The sequence below is a fragment of the Lineus longissimus genome, chromosome 16 (assembly GCF_910592395.1).
Source record: "Lineus longissimus chromosome 16, tnLinLong1.2, whole genome shotgun sequence".
NCBI classification, from domain to species: Eukaryota; Metazoa; Nemertea; class Pilidiophora; order Heteronemertea; family Lineidae; genus Lineus; species Lineus longissimus.
Window position 1 is genome coordinate 4,058,791 of NC_088323.1, and position 18,824 is coordinate 4,077,614.

Sequence of the window (18,824 nt, forward strand, 5' to 3'; positions counted from 1 at the left end):
TCTCAAAAGGTGGCAGTAATAGTTAGCGGTCCAATACAATGCAGGGCGTTTTGATGATGAAATGGGCATTGGTTTGACATGGGCTGTAAATCTCTCATTCTGTGTCCATCTGATTGGCTCCTTGTTGCTGCTTCAATAGAATAGCAGCATCTCGCATAGAAATGGGAGCTAAGTACTCGGCGGGAATGTGAGGGGAGTCCAAGTGACTGACCACCAGTGCCAGAATCGACCCATCACCAGAGCTGGAATTTAGCATGGCAGTTGAACATTACCAAGGTTCCAAATGAATGCTTTATTTCACGGTTTCAACTTTGGCAGGAATACCAGTTAAAGGTCCTTTTGAAATCCTATAAGACTCCAATAGATGAGTCACATTATTGTCCAATACTATGGCAACCCCTCCGAATCCAAGTTGAGCAAGTACTTATGGTCTTAACCGAAGTACCATATCAGAATATCAATGTGTCGTAAGCATTAACCTAGCTGTGGTGGAATCACCAAGGCTGCAGCTTCATGAAGAAGATAGATCTTATGGCCCTGTCAAGATGTAAAGAGCTACTTGCGCGTTCGTGTCCATTTAGCCCCAGTTAATCTCACAAGACCAATGGAACCATTGCTAATTTGAGCCTGGTGGGTGTATATAAAAGCCATCAACACAATCACAGTATCTTGAAATATTTCATAGTTTTCTCTTGGGCCCTTTTCAGTTCTGGATTGTTTTATTACTTCCTTCTAATTGGCCGGTTCCAATCTTTACTTGTCCTTGAAATTTTCACAAAGTGTTTATAAACTTCTGCATTTTATTGATTCAGTCCTCTTGAAAGCCTTGACACATATTCTCAGCCAGAGCATATTTAGAAGAAGCAAGAAAACAAGTTTGAAAGTGCAACAAGCGAGAAAACTAAGGAACCTCTAACCATCTACAATGCATAAGCTCTAAAAATCTTAAATAGTGCTAAATATACACAAATTCTAGGTCCTCAGTTAGAACGTATTGTCTCGAATGCTATTTCTGAATGGGAGATGAGGTTATATATTAATCAATCAATTTGCAAAATTGGATTGATCGATATTGTGTTGGGTAAATATTAGTCACAACAGAGACAAGACAACCTTTATATCCAGGGGTGATGGAGATTGTGCCCACGATGTTTTTCTTCATTAACCAATTTAACATGTTCAAGCAGGGGTCAAGTTTTTTGGTGAAAATCTGCACTGAGCTCCTGGCAGAAAAGTGCCCATTCCTTGGATGACAAAGTCGAAAGTCACTGGGTTTTTATGGAACTATAATGAAATCTTCCTCAGCAGACACCTCTTCATTAAGGACACATATCTCGATTAAGGAAACATCCCTGTTAAGGACACACTCTCTATCATGGACCACTAGTCCAATGGGCTTAACTGTTGTTTTGAACAACTATTGAACATTCGGCCCACAGTGTTGCCTGTTCCCAGAAGTGGTTAAGAGGAGACGGCACTCAAAACTCAAATGGTTACATTGTGTTTCCCCCATAAATAACCCTCTTGATGTCCTCTGAAAGTTGATGATGAAATGCAGTGATGGGCTGTTTCAATTTCATTCCATTTCATCCCAGGTAATGGTAGCGATTTTGTCATCAGAAAAGTTCAGGGCACAACCCAAGTGGAATGGAACTATACAAGCTGGTTTTTCACTCACAGTTCTTTCTTTCGTTAGTCATTTTGTCATCAGAAGCAAATGGAACGTAAAAGCCTATTACGGTTCATGAAGATTATTATGCAAATCAGAGAAATTATGAAACCATTAGTTGATTTCTTGTAAAATTTTATGTTCCAATCCAGACTACATGTGCGTGAACGACATGGCCGACCATAATGAAAAATATTAACCATTGGTAAACGCAGCTGACCTATTTTTATCGTAGCTATTATTGATACACTTTTAGACACTTGGTGACAAAAACTCATTTTCTATGAAAACGTCACTTCCTCCTTATATTTACTTTTGTTACGCTTGGGAAAAAGATTTTGATAACATCATCTCACTTGAGCCAAGTATAGTTATTTCTATATAATCAGCAAATGGCACTATTAACTTTATTGATACAGTAAGGTCAGTTCAAACACTGCTTAGTTTGGAAAACATCATTTTGCAATTATCAGTGTACAATATTGCCATACCCTGGCACCAGCAGCACCATTGGTATTTAGATTGATTTTAACATTTCGAAATTTCCCCAAATGTGGCTGAGACATGACAACAAATGGCCAAGTTATCAGGAAGATTGATCGTCCCTGTCATGGATAGTGATAGTCTAAGTTATTACTTGCCAATTCAATATGGGAAATAAAGAAGAATGCACAGAAAGTCTTCTTTTTCCTGAGTTATATTTCGATCATCCATCAACAGCTGTATTTCATGTTTTTGTCAAGGGGGGGCAGCAGGCTCTCCAGGGGAGGGTGGCAGGAACAAACTTTTTGTCGCAGAAGGGCTCAAATGTGCTTGAAATCTGGAATCTTGCCCCCTGCTCCCTCACTCCAGCTAAATATGGCCCTGCCATGTTCTGACTAAAGCTATGGAATGAGCTGCCAAATAGTGGAAGCTATGGTCAAAGCTATGGAATGAGCTGCCAAATAGTGTTCGTGGCCAGAGTACCCTGGGTCGTTTTAAAACTGCACTAAAAACTCAAATTTTTAAGAAATTCTTTTGAATCCTTTGCACGTTTTCTTTAGTAATGACTTTTATTCTATCATGTATTAATGTTATGTTTTATTATAAATTGTAAAGCGCTTAGAAGTTTTAACAACGTTAAGCGCTATAAAAATGTTTTTAATAATAATAATAATAATAATAATAATGACTAACTGCTTAAAGGAAAATTTTGTCCACAAAGTGGATGACTGGATATCTCTTTTATTTGGGAGTAGGATTCAACAGTCATGCACTCTGCCGTGTAGGTCCACCCAACTGTATTGTTGTTGAAATTCATACAAGTTGCACCATTGTTATCCTTGATTGATGTTCTTTACGTTCAATTTCCTTGATGGACCCAGCAACAAGATAGCAAATTGCCAAGCTATAAGTCTGGAAGAAGATTGATCGTCCCCGTCATGGATACCAATCTCTTATGGCAAGATGTAGCTTACAAGTATTTGGGAACATTTCTAGCTTCATATCAAGACCCCTTGGAAGCTTAACCTCTGCTGGAAGCATATTGAAATGGAACATCCATACCAGAACACTACCTCTATCTGTATTGACCAAAGTCACTTCACTTTCCTTGCAGTGGCTGATCTTTCTGATAACAGATCACTGCATTAGCTAAAGAGAGACTGACAGAGCCTGCCATGGCTACAAATTAATTTTTGGCAATGTCTTAACTGATGCCACAATCCATCAGCTCATACTGGAGCGTTTTGAGCATTAGAATAAACCAGCGAAACCCATGAAGCTTAAATGGAGACAGAAGGCAGGAGTAAGGCAGGTCCGATTAAAGTAAACTAAGGGTTGATGCCTTAAAAAACAAATAGCAGTACAACCCCACTGTGGAAGAGGTACACAATTCCCTCTAACTGTGATATCAGGAGACCTAAAACAAACATCACAGTGGTCCATTACTGGAAGAAATGGCCCCTTTCTTTTATCTGTCTGCAATATAATAATTAAAATGACGGCCAATTATTTATAGAAAGGTTGTTGACGGATATACCCTGCTCCAGTCAGGAAATGGTTTATCACTGCCAATAAAGGAAACGACCTGAACACTGCTGGTCTCACAAAGTGGTGTTTTATAAGCAAATACAAAATTTCCTAATCTTGGGAGAGAGGGCAGAGGAACATGACAATAGCAGGCATGCAAATGTTAGGTAAAAATCTGTTCTTGTCCCAGGCAGTGTCCCAAAGTGAGTTCCAACTAGTGACTTAAGTAAATGTAACTTTGACCATGATAAAGCCCTGGGCACATTCTCCATTCTATCGAGCCCCGAACTACTGTTTGCCATTTCGTCTTCCCGTCAGCTGTGCAGACATTTGAGAAATCACTTCCCAAAGTCGATATCAAGATTATCAACGCTTCATCACCAGATCGTTTGCTTTCCGAACTGACATGTGACAATACAACTCAAGTCGAGTGGAATAACGCAGTCAGGCAGAAATCTTTCTGACATCTGGTGTTGGGAATTCGTTTTTTTAAGACTCGTTTCTCAAAAGCTGTGGCGGCGAGGGGCAGTGACATGGGTGTTAATCCAATGCGTGTCAAAAATATACCAGCACGGGCCGGCTTCTCGAAGGTGGTCACCTTAGAAGGATCAAGTGTGTCATCCTATCAATATTTTCCACACAATGGACACCGTCCTTTCATAACGAAGCACATTAGCTGTGTTCGAGTCAAGTGGCACTTTGTTTGGCCACCACTTCTTGCACTCCGAGATGACTGTCATCTCCAGTTGGTCATCACATCGGTATTGGATTTCTTAATTTTCCAACCTGAAGTGACTGTAACCTATTGTCCATCTAGCCTCTTGTGGCCCTTGAAGTTGTACTGTGGGCTGTCCGAAATTGCACTAGCAATGGTTTGGCAAAACAGATGTCTGTCTCTACCTTCTACCTCTACCTTCTACAGGACACCAAATCATTGATTGTCCTTTTAAGATTTCAAAATTATGAACTTCAAGTTAAGATAAATAGGTAATTCTGTGCGACTGATTCAGTGTAACTGATGATTGTGTCTTTGTTTCATCAAATGCGGTGGTTGTGACAAAGACAATTGTGACTTCGTCTCATCAACTAACATTCCACTTCTTACGTTAAACCGATTCATCACTAAAAAAGACCTGGACAAAAACGTGGTCACGTTTTCAGGCAACGCCAATATGTACTACCCTCCACCCTGAAAACATCCGACCAAACGTAAAAAGCACGAGAAAAAAATTGAGTGGTGAACATAAACCACCTGCAAATTTCCCTCACAGACCACACAAATCTGTGATAACCTGATCAATGTCGCCTCTGGCAGGTAAGTAGCTCAGATGGCTCTCAGAATGTTGCCGATAAGTACGACTGGCAGACCACAGAGACCACCTCTTGAGAGCTTGCTGATACCTTTTTCCAATAGTCCAATATTTTCTGCTGTTTTCCGATATTCTTTCCTTCTTTTCGATATATATCTTGACAGGTTGGCAAGGTGTAGTCGTTTTTAAGCCATGTAAAACCTTCATTGTTGAGGAAATGAGCAAAAACGTATTACTTCCTTTAAAACTATTTTTCAAGTATTACATTTCATGCCTATCATTTTGACCCAATGATATAGCCCTTCAAGCTGAGCAACCACAGTATTTTTCCTCCGACATCAGGACTGACTAATGAGCTTCATTTATATGAGAAGCCATACGTCCGGCCATAAAAAACATACACATACACTGCGCAACCTAGTAATTTGAATAACCCTCAATACATCATTTGTAATGGTGTGTTGGTGAAGTACCAATCCCTTTGCTGCCCCAGTCACGACAATGACACTCAGTCACAAGACAGCGTAATGGGGTGCCTTGAATTTACTTGAAGGGGTACACTCTACGTATTTACTGGTGGCTCAGGAAAAATAAATGCAGTTCTACACTTGATGTTCCATCTTCCATCTCAATGTTGGTAGGTAATGTCCTTCCAGCAGCAAATAAATGTAAATCCAATGTTCAAACAACCTTAATTACAATTGTAACCTGGACTAGTGAAGACCATTACCATGGAAGTGTGGGACATTAACTAAATGTATTGTTTCAATGGATGTAAACTTTAGTTGCTTTATATTGCTAATACAATTTTAAATATCAAGTCTTCACTAGTTTCGTCCATAATTTTGTTATATGGGCCCGTGCAGTCTACCCTGGAACTCATCAGCAGATTGGCACACCACGAGAACTTGAGCCAACAATAACAGAAGTTAGCATGAACAAAATTAATAAAATACCAATAACTGATTAGCAATAAGGTTAGACTGTAAACTGAATTGGATAAAACCAGACCACGATGAGAGATTGTGACACTGTCTTGAATCAAATGTGGTGGTTGTGACAAAGACAATTTGACTTTGTCGCAACAAATGTGGTGGATGTGACTAAGACTTTGTGACTTTTACTCATCAAATGTGGTCTTTGTGACAAAGAAGATTGCGACTTTGTCTCAACAAATTTGGTGGATGTGACAAAGACATTTTGTCTTGTCTCATCAAATGTGGTGATTGTGATTTGGTGGCCACAAACCCATTGGTTGTGACTTTGTCATATCAGATGTGGCCATTTACATGGAACGCAATGCACTCCATGATCAGGAAATTCCATGTTGAACGTGAAAATTAGATTCCTTTCAATTCTTTGACTACATCTTAAGTCAGTGTGAATGAACTTCACAGGGAACTCTAATTTGAAGGCTAACGAAAGTGACCGGCTTTGATTCACTACAAAGATAGAAAACAAGCTGGAATTCAATCACCAGATTTTGTGATTGTGGCCAAATCTAATCAGGGCTGGAAAGTATTTTATTCAGAGAGGGGACAGAGATTTGTCAGACTCAATTACATTAGCCAGTTGAGGAGGAATTGGATTCGATTCGATAACGTGGGGCGTGGAAGTTAACTAAGTGTGTCAGTATTTGATTACACTCAAAATGCCTCAATTAAGAAAAGGAATTTGGTAATCAACAGCTTTAGGAGGCAATTCTTTGACGGCTAAGATCCAAGAAGATCAAGATGCTTCAATGATGATGATGATGATGTTGGTGATGATGATGAAAAGAAATTCAGTGTCAGCTTAACATTTTATGCTAATATCCCATTGAGCAACAAAGAATGATGGACAGAACTATTTCATCAATAACCAGCAAAAATTTTAAAACTTCAACAAAATTGAACAAAATTGATACCTTACTAACTACACATTGCATCTAACAACCTGAAAACTCAGCTTAATACAGGTCTGGTAATTTTTTGAAAATTATTGTATCTGACGTAATGCCAGGACCCTTTGTCACACCCAAAATAGACATATTCATTGTTTGCCAACAATAGGTGACTAATTCTCTAATAATTCTACCAGGGGGTCGGATGACAAAACTGCTGGTACCCCAATAAATTGCCTTAAGATAATTATATTCCAATATTGTGCTTCAGGACAGTTTGGGGTAGAAGTTGAAGCGAAAATATTCTATCATAGTTTCATCCACGAACGTTTCTTCAGCAGGACTACATAAGATATATATTAATATTCCAAATGACAAAATAAACCTGATAATTTATTCTCAGTTAGACCCATATGCACTAGATTGTGTTTGCACCCTGCCGTTTGAGTTTGAGAACACCGCAGAAGAAGGTGATATTGGTAGGGTGACAGAAGCAAGCAGTATCAACGACGAGGCCTTTTGAATAGTGCATGATGCAAAAAACAATAAGCCCACTTTCTATTTTGAGACACTTAACAAACCCATGGAAACAAAATATAAACATGGACAAAAACTATACAAACATTGTTAATCTTTTTCAATTATTCATCCATTACAATATCACAGAGATATTTTGGAATATCTTTGAATTCTTAATTAAGTTCAATCTGCCAACAATACGATAGAATGAACAACTACCAAATTTGTGCATGCTTTTTATTATCACAGATTTCGAGAACAAGCTAGTGGTCCATTCTGAGGTTTTCTATGCAGTTGCCATTCAAGGGCAAGTGCTCTTGTTCGATACTTAGGGTCAGTTGCCCTGCAATGACTCAGGAATTTCTACTTGATTTTAAGTAATTCGTCTGTTTGTCTGTCTCTCACTTTTTACCAGTGAGTGTGCACATAGTTTACTTACCAAAATTTGCCTTACCTGGGTATTTTATAGAAATCTGTATATCAAATATACTCCCACAGTCTTGTTTTCTATGACTTACCTGAAATTAAAAGGAGAAAACACAATGATCATGGCAAGTTTTGAAGAGACACATCTTCCCTTGGCAGTGAAGGCATTTCGGAACTGAGTGAAGCAGCAAAGCATCCTGTCCAAGGTTATTAGCAAACAGGGGACTTAAAAATAGAAACTACGAATAAAATTAGTACAGACTGAAGTTGCCCCGACTGGGATTTCACAGATCTTTTGACCGCCGATCCACTGCTCTACCAATTGAGCTATCAAGGTTCCCCGAATTTCCGCACTGTGTGACACCATTATTAGATCCAACTGAGACTTTGGTGGTATTCTAATGATACGAGTAGACATAAGACAGATGAAACCATCATATTAGAAGTGGCATAATGTGAGAAAGAAAGAAACAAATGGTTGTGCTGTGCAAAAAATATATAATAAAGGCGATAGTAGATACTTGAATAGTCTGGAATAAATATGCGCTCTCATAATCTTCATGTCGGAAATAATCTCAGTTTCTCTTTTCTGGGTAAGTGCGTTCTTCAAAAGATACGTGAATATTATTAGTTTGCAAAGGAGGATATTAAAGATTCAACACCTACGCAAACACAGCCAACTTCGGAAAATTTCGTATGAATATTCAAGATGCCATTTCTTTAAACGAGAGGAATCTGCGAATACAACTGGTTGGCAGCTACTTTTAACCCTCTGGCGACTGAACTAACCAATCTGAGGAAGCATTTTTCACCCAATGACGTTTATAAATGACCGGCTCTCAAATTGGACACTACGGAATATTGCAGTCCAGCTAACATCCATTCAATCCTGCATGCCCTCGCAATTTGTAAACCTATTATCTACAGCGAGTCGATATAAGATATTTGTAGAATATTGCTAATTTATCAAACTGACGATATTGCCCTGTTCTGACCAGCTGGGTAAAGCCAATCACACGTGACCGCCCGCAGTCAATTGGGCAAAACACGCACGCCCAACTCCAAGCTGTCAAAGATGTCGGGAGAAATTGAACAGGGTTTGATAGAGTGGTCAATAAGCGATTCGATATTAAGTGAATACAAACTGATCTTGGCTATCAATGACTAAGGATTAAGTTGATACAAATTGATCTGATCCGCAAGTTTATTTTTCATTGGACACTGGACCAGTAAGTCCAGAAGATCTGAAAATTACGGCAAAGGTACACTGTTATAATTCGAGTCAGAATTTCAGTTATGTTTTTGAAAACAAGTTTTGGCATTCGAACACTTCAGAGCACATCCCCATTTCACTGACATTCATGTCTACGGTGACACCCTCCAAATTAAATGAAGAAATCATTATTGAAATCGGCAACAATAGCTTCAGTCAACAAATACCTCTTCGGACAACCCACAGAGCCAATATTACATTTCAACAAAAGATATCATGATTCGATATTTGCTAACTTAGGAATAACAGAAAATTCCTGAAGAGCACCCCCCAAATTAAAGGACGAAATGCTATTGAAGTGAATATAATGGTAGAAAAAGACTGTTTACAATTTCAGGACACCCTTGGACTCAGGCAAGATTCAAAGAGATATCTCTTTCAGTATTTCACCAAATGTTATTTTGATATCTCGAATTAGCCTGGGGATATGATTCCTCTCGATTGGTACGATGACAATGGTTGAAAACTTGCTTTGAAATGTTGAAAGGTATGGTAGTCTCAATGGCTCGAATGAGTCAATATTTGTTTGGTAATAATGTTGAAATGAAGACCGAATGTCAGCTACATTTTACATTCAAATATCTTACAAGGACTCCGGGTGACCTGAGCCTACCTAGATTGGGTCTTTTGCTTGGTCTGGCTTGGCCCCAGGTACAATGAATCTCAGTTTAACAACTCATTTAAAGGAGGCAGCAATGTTGGATAAGTGTCTGGCTCGAGGACACAGAGACAAAACTGCTGAGATCTCCTAATAGTGAGCCTCGGTCAAGACAACATGGTTTGACCTTTAGAATCCGTCAGCAATCAGTTGATGACTAATCTGCCACTTTTATCGCATGGTAGGATTGTATAATTTCCACGTTAATCTTCATTTGGCCGAAGTTGTAGTTTTAATGGACATCAACCAGTCCAAATTGCCCTGCAGATCCCAGAGGAATATCATCAACACCAGGATTGCCAATTACAATATACTATTGATGATACATACTCAAACCATATTTCAATGGGAATGTGAGTATGTTTTCAAATGAGATACCCAGGTTTGATGTAATGCTGCAGTCGCAAATTAGTCCCATGAGCTCACAGAATCAATCAGAATTTACAAGAGAGTAGATTCCAATTTAGATTTGTTAATAGATACAGAGGTTTGAAGGAATCCCAAATTAATCCAAACGGTTGGCCGAGTAATCCCTCAAAGACTGACTGGGGGTATCTGTGAAGTTCGCCAATGGTTTGATGGTATTTGATCTCCCAAATGAGGACGAGACGTTCACTGATCTAGTTCTTTACAACAAAATATCCCCAACTGATCTCGTATTCGATTTAAGATGCCTGGTCATACATGTATCATAATTAAAAATCAAACATGGCATACATCTCTTGCTACATCCTCCAATCAGACATTGTTGCCCCATCATGGAAGCAGGCACAACTCTCCGTCCCATAGATGGCCACAAGTGGTCCCACCAGCAGCTGCGGTCAAAGCAAGCAGTGTTTGTATCAGTCTGTGCGGACCATTGGGCTTGATAGTCCAGGCATGACCTCCACATAAACCATTTAGCTGCATAGCTGACTTGGCCACCTCGATGTGATTGTACACCCAATGGTATAGCCAGAGGAGTCGTATCACCCTTCGTAATCATATTATCGGTTAATATCATCCATCTGAAACGGAGAGTCAAAGCCCTGACCTCCATCTAAACCATTTAGTTGCATAGCTAGGTTGCTGTTGATATGATTAACTGCAAAGCCAATGGTTTATTCAGCGGGGTCTATGTTCAGAGGGAGTCATATCATCCCAAACTCTGGCTCAGTTACAGTAGTGTGATAAGGTGATCCTACTGTCACTGTGCGAACTGGCAGCCATTGAATCTGAATGTGTTAAAGTGTGAAATCAATTACCTACCTTAGCTTACTAACACTTGACTGACACAAACCAGAGAAAATATCCGAATGAGAGAGTCCAAAAGCAGACACCGCATTCATCCAATTCAAAAGATGAAATGATTCCGATGACATGTGTACACACAGTAGCTATGTTCATTCATTGAAACCACACTTAAAGGCATAGTGTCCTCATAGATTTTTTTTAACCCACCAAAAAGTTGATCTCTGTCACTAAAAATCATTTGAGTGGGGCCTTTAGAGTGATTCAGCTGTCCAAAGCCAACCTAAGGGATTTCTCCTAGCTACTTTTCTCATAAAATATCATGATCTTGATTTATCATGATCAACACGGCTACATATATTCTTAAAAATGTATTACCAATTTCACACCCCAGTGTCTGCAATCCCACAAGACACTCATCTGATTTTCAAGAAGTCTTGACATACACCATATCCAACAAGAACCTGAGAAACAAATAACAAGGGTCATCAGCAGAAGACAACAAATATCTTTCTATTCAAAGAATGTCATGAACTTGGACAATCGCAACCAACACAGCATGCACATGATTGATCATGATTTCACACTCGGGTGTCTACCGACCCTCCAGAGTAATCGGCCACAAAATTACGACCCCCAGATCTCTCATCTGTCAAAACTTGTCTAGTCTGTCGGAGGTCTTGTCAGAGCCCACTGTTGGCTGTCAGAGAGCCATACTCAGAAGTAATCTAGTGGCCCTGACCTGGCCGATCCCAGGTTCACAGGTCCCTAGGATATCGAGCAGTTCCAGTCTTTTGTTTGGGTTGCATAGTGGTTCTACTGAGATCAGACCAGAATCACATTGTCTCGGGGAAAGTTAAAGTGCATAAGTGGGGCAATCTAAACATTTGAGAGTCTACCTTGGGACAAACTTCATGGAGGTGGTCCCCTGAACCCGACAATTCAATAAGCACTAATTTCAAACACTCTTGTCATGACAATGATGGAGAATTTCAGCAACTTCTCACAGATTATAGTCTGTACAAGAGAGATTTGAAACAACTGTCAATACCATTGGTCACCACAAAGGTACTCTGAGCTATCAGGTAGGTAGTTATTTTTATTTCAGCACTAACTGACAGCCCTTTGGATTGAAATTCCGCTGAATTCTCCTTCAGCCAGAATAAGCATGTTTAATGGAATCAATCACATTTACTCAAGACATAACAATAAGAAAAGAGACACCACTTAAAATTTAACAATGGAGGATGTTACCAACCAATTTCGACCAAGTGGCCAACAATGACAAGTTATGACGGATGTTCCTTTTGTACTTATCATATTCAGTCATTTAATTGTTTGGGTTTAATGGTTTGTCTAACTCAATAAACCTTTGTGTTTGGACATAGCCCTTCAAAATGATAATTCATGCTCAGGTCTCTCAGCCAGGTCATAACCTCTTGAATTGTCTACTGAAAACACTGCACTGGTTCGGTATCAATTCTGAAAAGATCTATACACAGGGCAATATGAGAAACCATTTTGAATGAGGAGCTGATCCATGCAATTGGATGGTTCAACTCAGGGATGGATAATCAGAATCTTTGTTTCTGTCATGAAATGCTAGACTGCCAAAGAAGGAAGAACGTGTTTTTTTTAGATATACTTTTAACCTACCTTATTCACTAACTTGCACTGATCAGATACTGTTATGGTTTAACAAATCATACATGTATCCAACATAAGTTAGAAGGGTCTGAAATCGACATCCACTGGTCGTATCTCCCTCCTCTGAAATATTCACCTAAATCCCACAGCGGCTTGCCTGTGTCATCTGTGTCGGTGAAAACTAGGACACACAACTGACAATGACAATGCCTTTTCGTGTGCTGGTTCAAAAATAATTGCTTGAATAACAAGGTCTAAAATCACCGCAATTGCCTACACAAACATAATTGCACGGCTATTCAAAGACGAAAAACGCTATCACAGATGAAACTGTTTTGCAGTTTGGTTCGTGCAAAGTTTATAAGCTGCAAGTGTTGGCATGGTGTTTCAACATGGAAAATAGAGCGTTTAACTCTTTCAAACCTTACCGACTGAATGGACTACCAGCATCATGCAACACATGATCATGACTTTCCCGAATGTGGAACATTTCACGATACACACAGGCACAATATTGAAATGCAACACCAATGAGAGGTCCATGATAACACTCGTGTCGCTCATGATGACATAAGGCTCACAAAACATCTACCAGTTGCGTGGAGCCTGCATGATCCAGCTGAGATACCAATGCAGATATTTTCAAGTGACAAAAGAGATCGTGCTCAAACATCAATGTGTTTTACAACCCTAACAATGATTGGAAAGGCAAAGGAGGAAAGGGTAAAGGATTTGTTAGGGTTTACATTTATAGGTGAAAGTGGTCCTTATGTTGTGATGGTGAAACACATCTGATGTTTATTTTCAATCACAAAGTTAATGGGAATTAACAAACCAAATTTAAAGGGGTAATTGAGGTCATCTTGAGATGTAATACATGTATATTGGAATATCAATATCGAAATAAATCCTGATAATCAAGCAGAGATAATTAGGACAATTATTTATCTGTGTCACAGATATCATCATTGATGACCCAGGTTATTACAGCAAATTGACATATTGTCCTGTGAACATTTGTGATCATATTAATGAACTTACTTATCGACATTATAGTTGGCAGAACTTGACAACCCAAAACATGTGAACAAAACATCGGCAAATTCGATCATTTTGATTTGGTGGTAGACTAAATGCCATGTTTGCTGCCGAAGTGAAAGACTAAAGCATTAGAAGAAGACATCTTTTTTTATTCTTTCAAATGATTTTTTACACACCAGTGTCTTGAAAATTGATAACTTACCTTTAATGTGAGAATGATATGTAGTTCTTGAAGGATATTGATACGTAATCCGATAGATTTATGGAAATATTCTTTCAATACCGAAGCAATTTTAAGATGCCTGACTGAATTTCAACAAACACATGGGTCCAAGAACTTAAGACTAAAAAGTCCAGACATTCTCCCATAGCAGGCCTTTTTGGGTCATTTCTAAAATACAATTTGTGGTTTGAAACTTCAAAAGTAACCTTTTTTAAAAGGTGCACATTCACGTCCACAAAACAAAATAGTCAGGTTACAATTTTTACCGGCATGTCCTTCCCTAACCAGCCAAACAAGGTCTAAGACAACTGAATACAAACAGTCCAGAACCTAACACAAACAGTCTAGAATGTAGAAATAAACTTAAAGACCAAATAGTTGAACAAAAAACAAATCCCAACAACACTCGTAAAGTCGGCTTAATAAATATTTTAACAGAAGCACTCGACCAAACGTCATTACACACAACTAAAATTTTATCCATTAAAGTAACAGCCCACTAGACCAGCTCTGCTAGATTAACTTTTACTTTTAACGAAAATAAAACACAAAACTTTTAACGACAAAAATGTCAATAATGAGTTATTGGTGTTTTGGGTTCAGATTTGTCATGTAAAATTTACATTTATTTGGCAAATATTGTGGTTTCGCCTGTGGCTGTTGATAAAACAGACTTTGGTAGAATATTTTGGAGGGCAAATAGACCATTAATGATGATCCAAATACCAGTAACTAAATTGACTTAATGTTAAAAGGGACAATAGGCAGGAGTTAGACGGGTCAAATACGTAGTCTACAAGTGGTAAGTATGCACAACCAGAGGTCTGGGGTGTGTCTGATACCGAGATGATTATTCATTATACAAGCGTGAAGATTTTCAACATATTGTCAAGACAGGAGAGACCCCTATTGGCAACTTTGTTCAACTGATCAGAGCTACATTGGTCCAGCCTACATTTATATAGTCTCCCTTTAAGAGTGAAAGTCACATAAGGCAATAACCACAAAAAGATACTGTCTGCTAATCATTTTTAACCAGTTTCTAGGAGTTCATATTGAGTTCAGACCGATTTTTTCCAGATGAAGTTTTCTCTAATTTCTATGTGATCAGGTCTGATTGAATAATAGGCCGAAAGTTTAGCTCGAGAATTCAATAAGAGAGTTATAAGCTTAGATAGAAAGCAGGAATTCATTCATATTTCGTCAACTTTCAAACACCAGCTTATGGTTTTGAACATCAAATCTGTGAGATATTTTTATTATAATAACCTATATACTAAGGGTATTAAGAATAACGAAAGGGCTAAGCTATCATTACTTTTTATTAGCCAAGCTGTAAACCATTAACGTAAGAATAGGCATCAGTTGAATAGAGGCCTACCTTGCAAAAAACTAAGAGACCACCAAAATTTAGTGGCATGCGAAATCTGGCAGTTAACAGCCAACCTTTTTCAAACCCAGCATGACTTTTACAGGAATAAACGGAAAAAAGGTGACAGTTAAATACACAGTTGGATTATCCAGACATTTTTAAGTGCTCATTGCTTTGGTTTACTTTTTATGCCGTTCTGAACCGACTTTAAACAGTAAATACATTTGTTTTCTGAGCTTGACTGAACACCTACATGATTGGATTTTATTTGAAGTTGTTTCATGGGTGGCTTTAAAGTGTTGGGATTAACTTTTTTATATCAAAAACTTTAAAACTTCTTTGTATTTCATTTCAATCCTGATTATAATTTAACGTTAGTGGTTTTAGAAAAGTTGAGCCAATTTAACGGTCAATATAACTGCACTTTCCAAAAGGTTTAATTCAACAATCTTTTTTTACATTGGTGGCATTTGGGAGAAGAGAATTCTTGAACAAGACAATCATTCAGATATACACGAATAATCACCAAGTTGGGTGTCATCTCTCCCCCAAAAATTTCATAGACACCATTGGTGTCACTTCAACCTCTTTCATGAAATTGTCATTCAGACATGGAACTATATTCATAGTCTGGTATGGACATAATGGAAAAACTTTGCCCTGCCAAACTTTCTTCCCTAAATTGCGCCAAAGAGAGCCATATAGACTTGCACAAGAGTCATCTAATAACTTGGGGTCCCTATTTGGTTTCTAATGAGCAGTGTGATGAAAAGTCATAACGATACATATTCGGAATAACCATGGTACCAGCATTGTCGTGAGTCAGAGAGGCTGTTTCATTCTAAGAATACACCTAAAAATATCCTGTCTGTCCGGGATTGGACACATTATCACTAGAGACGTCATTACTGTTTGCCACAGCATCACCTGCTCTCTAATCCTGTGGGGGAGAGTTTGTCCCCAGATCACCTGGGCAAATGTCTTGAATGCCAGGAGATCACTTTCACCTTGGATCGTCTCGGGCCGAGTGGGGTACTTCAAGGCTCCTCGATTGCCACTAAAATAGCCGACTGGTTTTTCCATTTAAATTGCTGAGAGTGTTGACACTGTACCAAAAGAGCAGACTGGAGTACCAAGCTTCGCAACACCCCCTCAAGATTTAGTCCCCATCCGTCCAACAATTGGTGTCATTCGCTGCTCTCTTGGAAAATACAGAGCCAGAAAACCGTGTGATGAGATTACCAAATGTGTACTTCACTGTGAATACAGAACATTGCTCAGTGGTGTGAAAGACATGTGCAACCATAATTAGGTGTTTTCTCGCAGTCACACGATTTTTTAAGGCTGATTGAGCGGTGTACCAGTTGTTTATATCATTAGGACATGGTCATGGAAAAAAATGTGTAGGGTTTGAGTTTTAAAGCCACAGTTATTTGTGAATGTGAGCATCATTTTCATCAGATCTGGAGATTGTGGATTTGCCAATAGCACCAAACCCTCCCCCTACAAGTTACAACACAAAGAGAAAGCAATTCATTTGAAAATTGTGAAATCCTGATAGACAACTACCACACGAGGGGACATATTTTTACAGTTCTCTCAGGGTAATAAAGGAAAAATCGTAAAGAAATCAGGTCACTATCTGTAGCTAGCACGACCAACTTTCATCACCACTTTGGGACATCCCAACATTAGTGGTTAACATACACAAAACCGAATAGGACCGTAGTTTTTCTTGTCAATTTGCCCACAAGAAGATTTTTAGATATTCTGATCAAATTTCCACGGGGAAATTTATAGCTTGATTACTTCAGGTGAGGTTAGAGAATAACATAAAGGGGTTTGTAACAGAGAACTAGCAATGAATTTTTAAAAATGCTGTTTGCCCCGGGGAGGCAATCATGGGATATGCATTCTAAAGACCACTGTTGACAGAAGAGTGAGCAATATAGGCTAATTCTTGGCTTATTCTACAACACAACTGAATTTATGGACTTGCTCCCGAGAAATGAACCAAGTTAGCTTAGTATGCAATGTGAAGCCACCGTAGTCTCACGAGGCAGGTAACTCAATCATTCTTTTCACACAGTTAGGGGGCTGATCACCTTTAAGTGACACCCCTCAAAGGACAAGCTCGGCTAATGCCTCCCCCAGATGGATTTGCATTACATTTCCTGATGCAGGGTCGGTGTGATGTGACGTGCTTGCAAACAGTTAGTACGATTACTCAGGGGCTTGAAGCCGCACTTTACCGAGCAAAAAGAAAGTAGGAATACAAGTCTGGTTAGAACGACTTTATCTTTGCGTCCTCAAGCAGGGCACTTGTCCTTTCCTCTTTCAACAGAAGCAGAAGTTTGAGCACAATTTGTTGACGTCTTGCTGAAATTGGAAATAGTCTTGACGATTTGCCGCTTCAAGAAAATGACAGATTCTGTTATATGACCTTACATCAAGAAACAAAAAACATAACCCAGGAATGATCTTCATGAGTCCAACATGGCCCTGTACAGTACTGCTATAAGGTAACCGATAAATTCAACTCGACAGAGGACATTGGAAGACTGCTGACACCTCCACTTTCTGGACAACCATCGATCAGAACTAGAGAAAGCGCTGCTGAAAGCAAAGAATGAGAAGGAAGCTGCACAGGTAATGGACCAGTTTTTTTTATCCATACATGCACCAGTTCCACTTAAGTCGATACAGAGAATGGTAGGAAGTGACTTCTCCAAGTGATAAAGCAAAGAAACTGCACTCTCTGCCCACATCTAGATGGAACCAATCCAATAAAAGTGCACTATTTCTGCTTACAAATAAGAAACAGAATGGAAGAAATGTGCCCCAAGCAGTATGGACGAAGGATATGGTACTTTCAAATCATACCCAGATGAAAGGAGACCAATTTCACTAGAAGACATTCCAGCAGAAACAGGAACTGCAGTAATGTTCGCCACTTCCTCGGCAGATTTTCTTGAGCTCGATACGAGGGATTTCCGCTCAGGGAGCAAGGAACTGGTTGGGCAGTTGGCCAATCAGAGTAGTAATGAAGAGGACAAAAAGCAAACTGTCTGATCCCAAATTGTGTGTGGGAAGAAGAGGACAATAGAATAAGCACTTGGTATCAGATTAGGGTGCATGTCACTTCTCCTGCCAAATCCAGATTCCTGCGGTTTGTGCTACTTCATCCATAGGTATTTTGGGAAAGCAAGCCAGGCAAATGTCTGTATTTGTCTCCATTTGACCTTCTCTCATGCCATTTGGTGGAAATTAGCATGCTTACGATGTAGCATGACGGCTCCCAAATCATCACAAACATAATGCCCTGACCATCAACAAGTCAACAACCTTGTAATGACCATGAAGGTGATTGCCTGTGGCCAAAATATCAATAAGGAGGTTATTACTTAAGGTTACACACACAAAGGAGTGCCGCAATAAGACATGAGGACTACCAAGGATGGTACCAAGGTGCAGCTGGGAATCTCTCAGATAAATGGGTGGAGTTGTAGGCCAGGCATGGAAGAAATGGCCGAATCTTTTGATGGTCTTAGCATCAACTGACTG

The 18,824-nt window shown here is 39.2% G+C and overlaps 1 protein-coding gene across 6 annotated transcripts in view; it reads right to left on the minus strand.

The window, feature by feature from the left end:
* LOC135500480 (zinc finger CCCH domain-containing protein 10-like) overlaps positions 1 to 18,824 on the minus strand; it is an 80,142-nt gene that overhangs the window by 55,129 nt on the left and 6,189 nt on the right. The window contains exon 1 of one of the 6 annotated variants that reach the window (XM_064791981.1): positions 12,634 to 12,727. The exons of 3 other annotated variants lie outside the window; for them this stretch is intronic. The gene's annotated coding sequence lies outside the window, so the exon portion shown is untranslated. Of the gene's footprint in view, positions 1 to 7,844; positions 7,911 to 12,633; positions 12,728 to 18,824 lie in introns of those variants that run through there. 2 more of the 6 variants (XM_064791980.1, XM_064791990.1) reach the window with 2 other exon arrangements.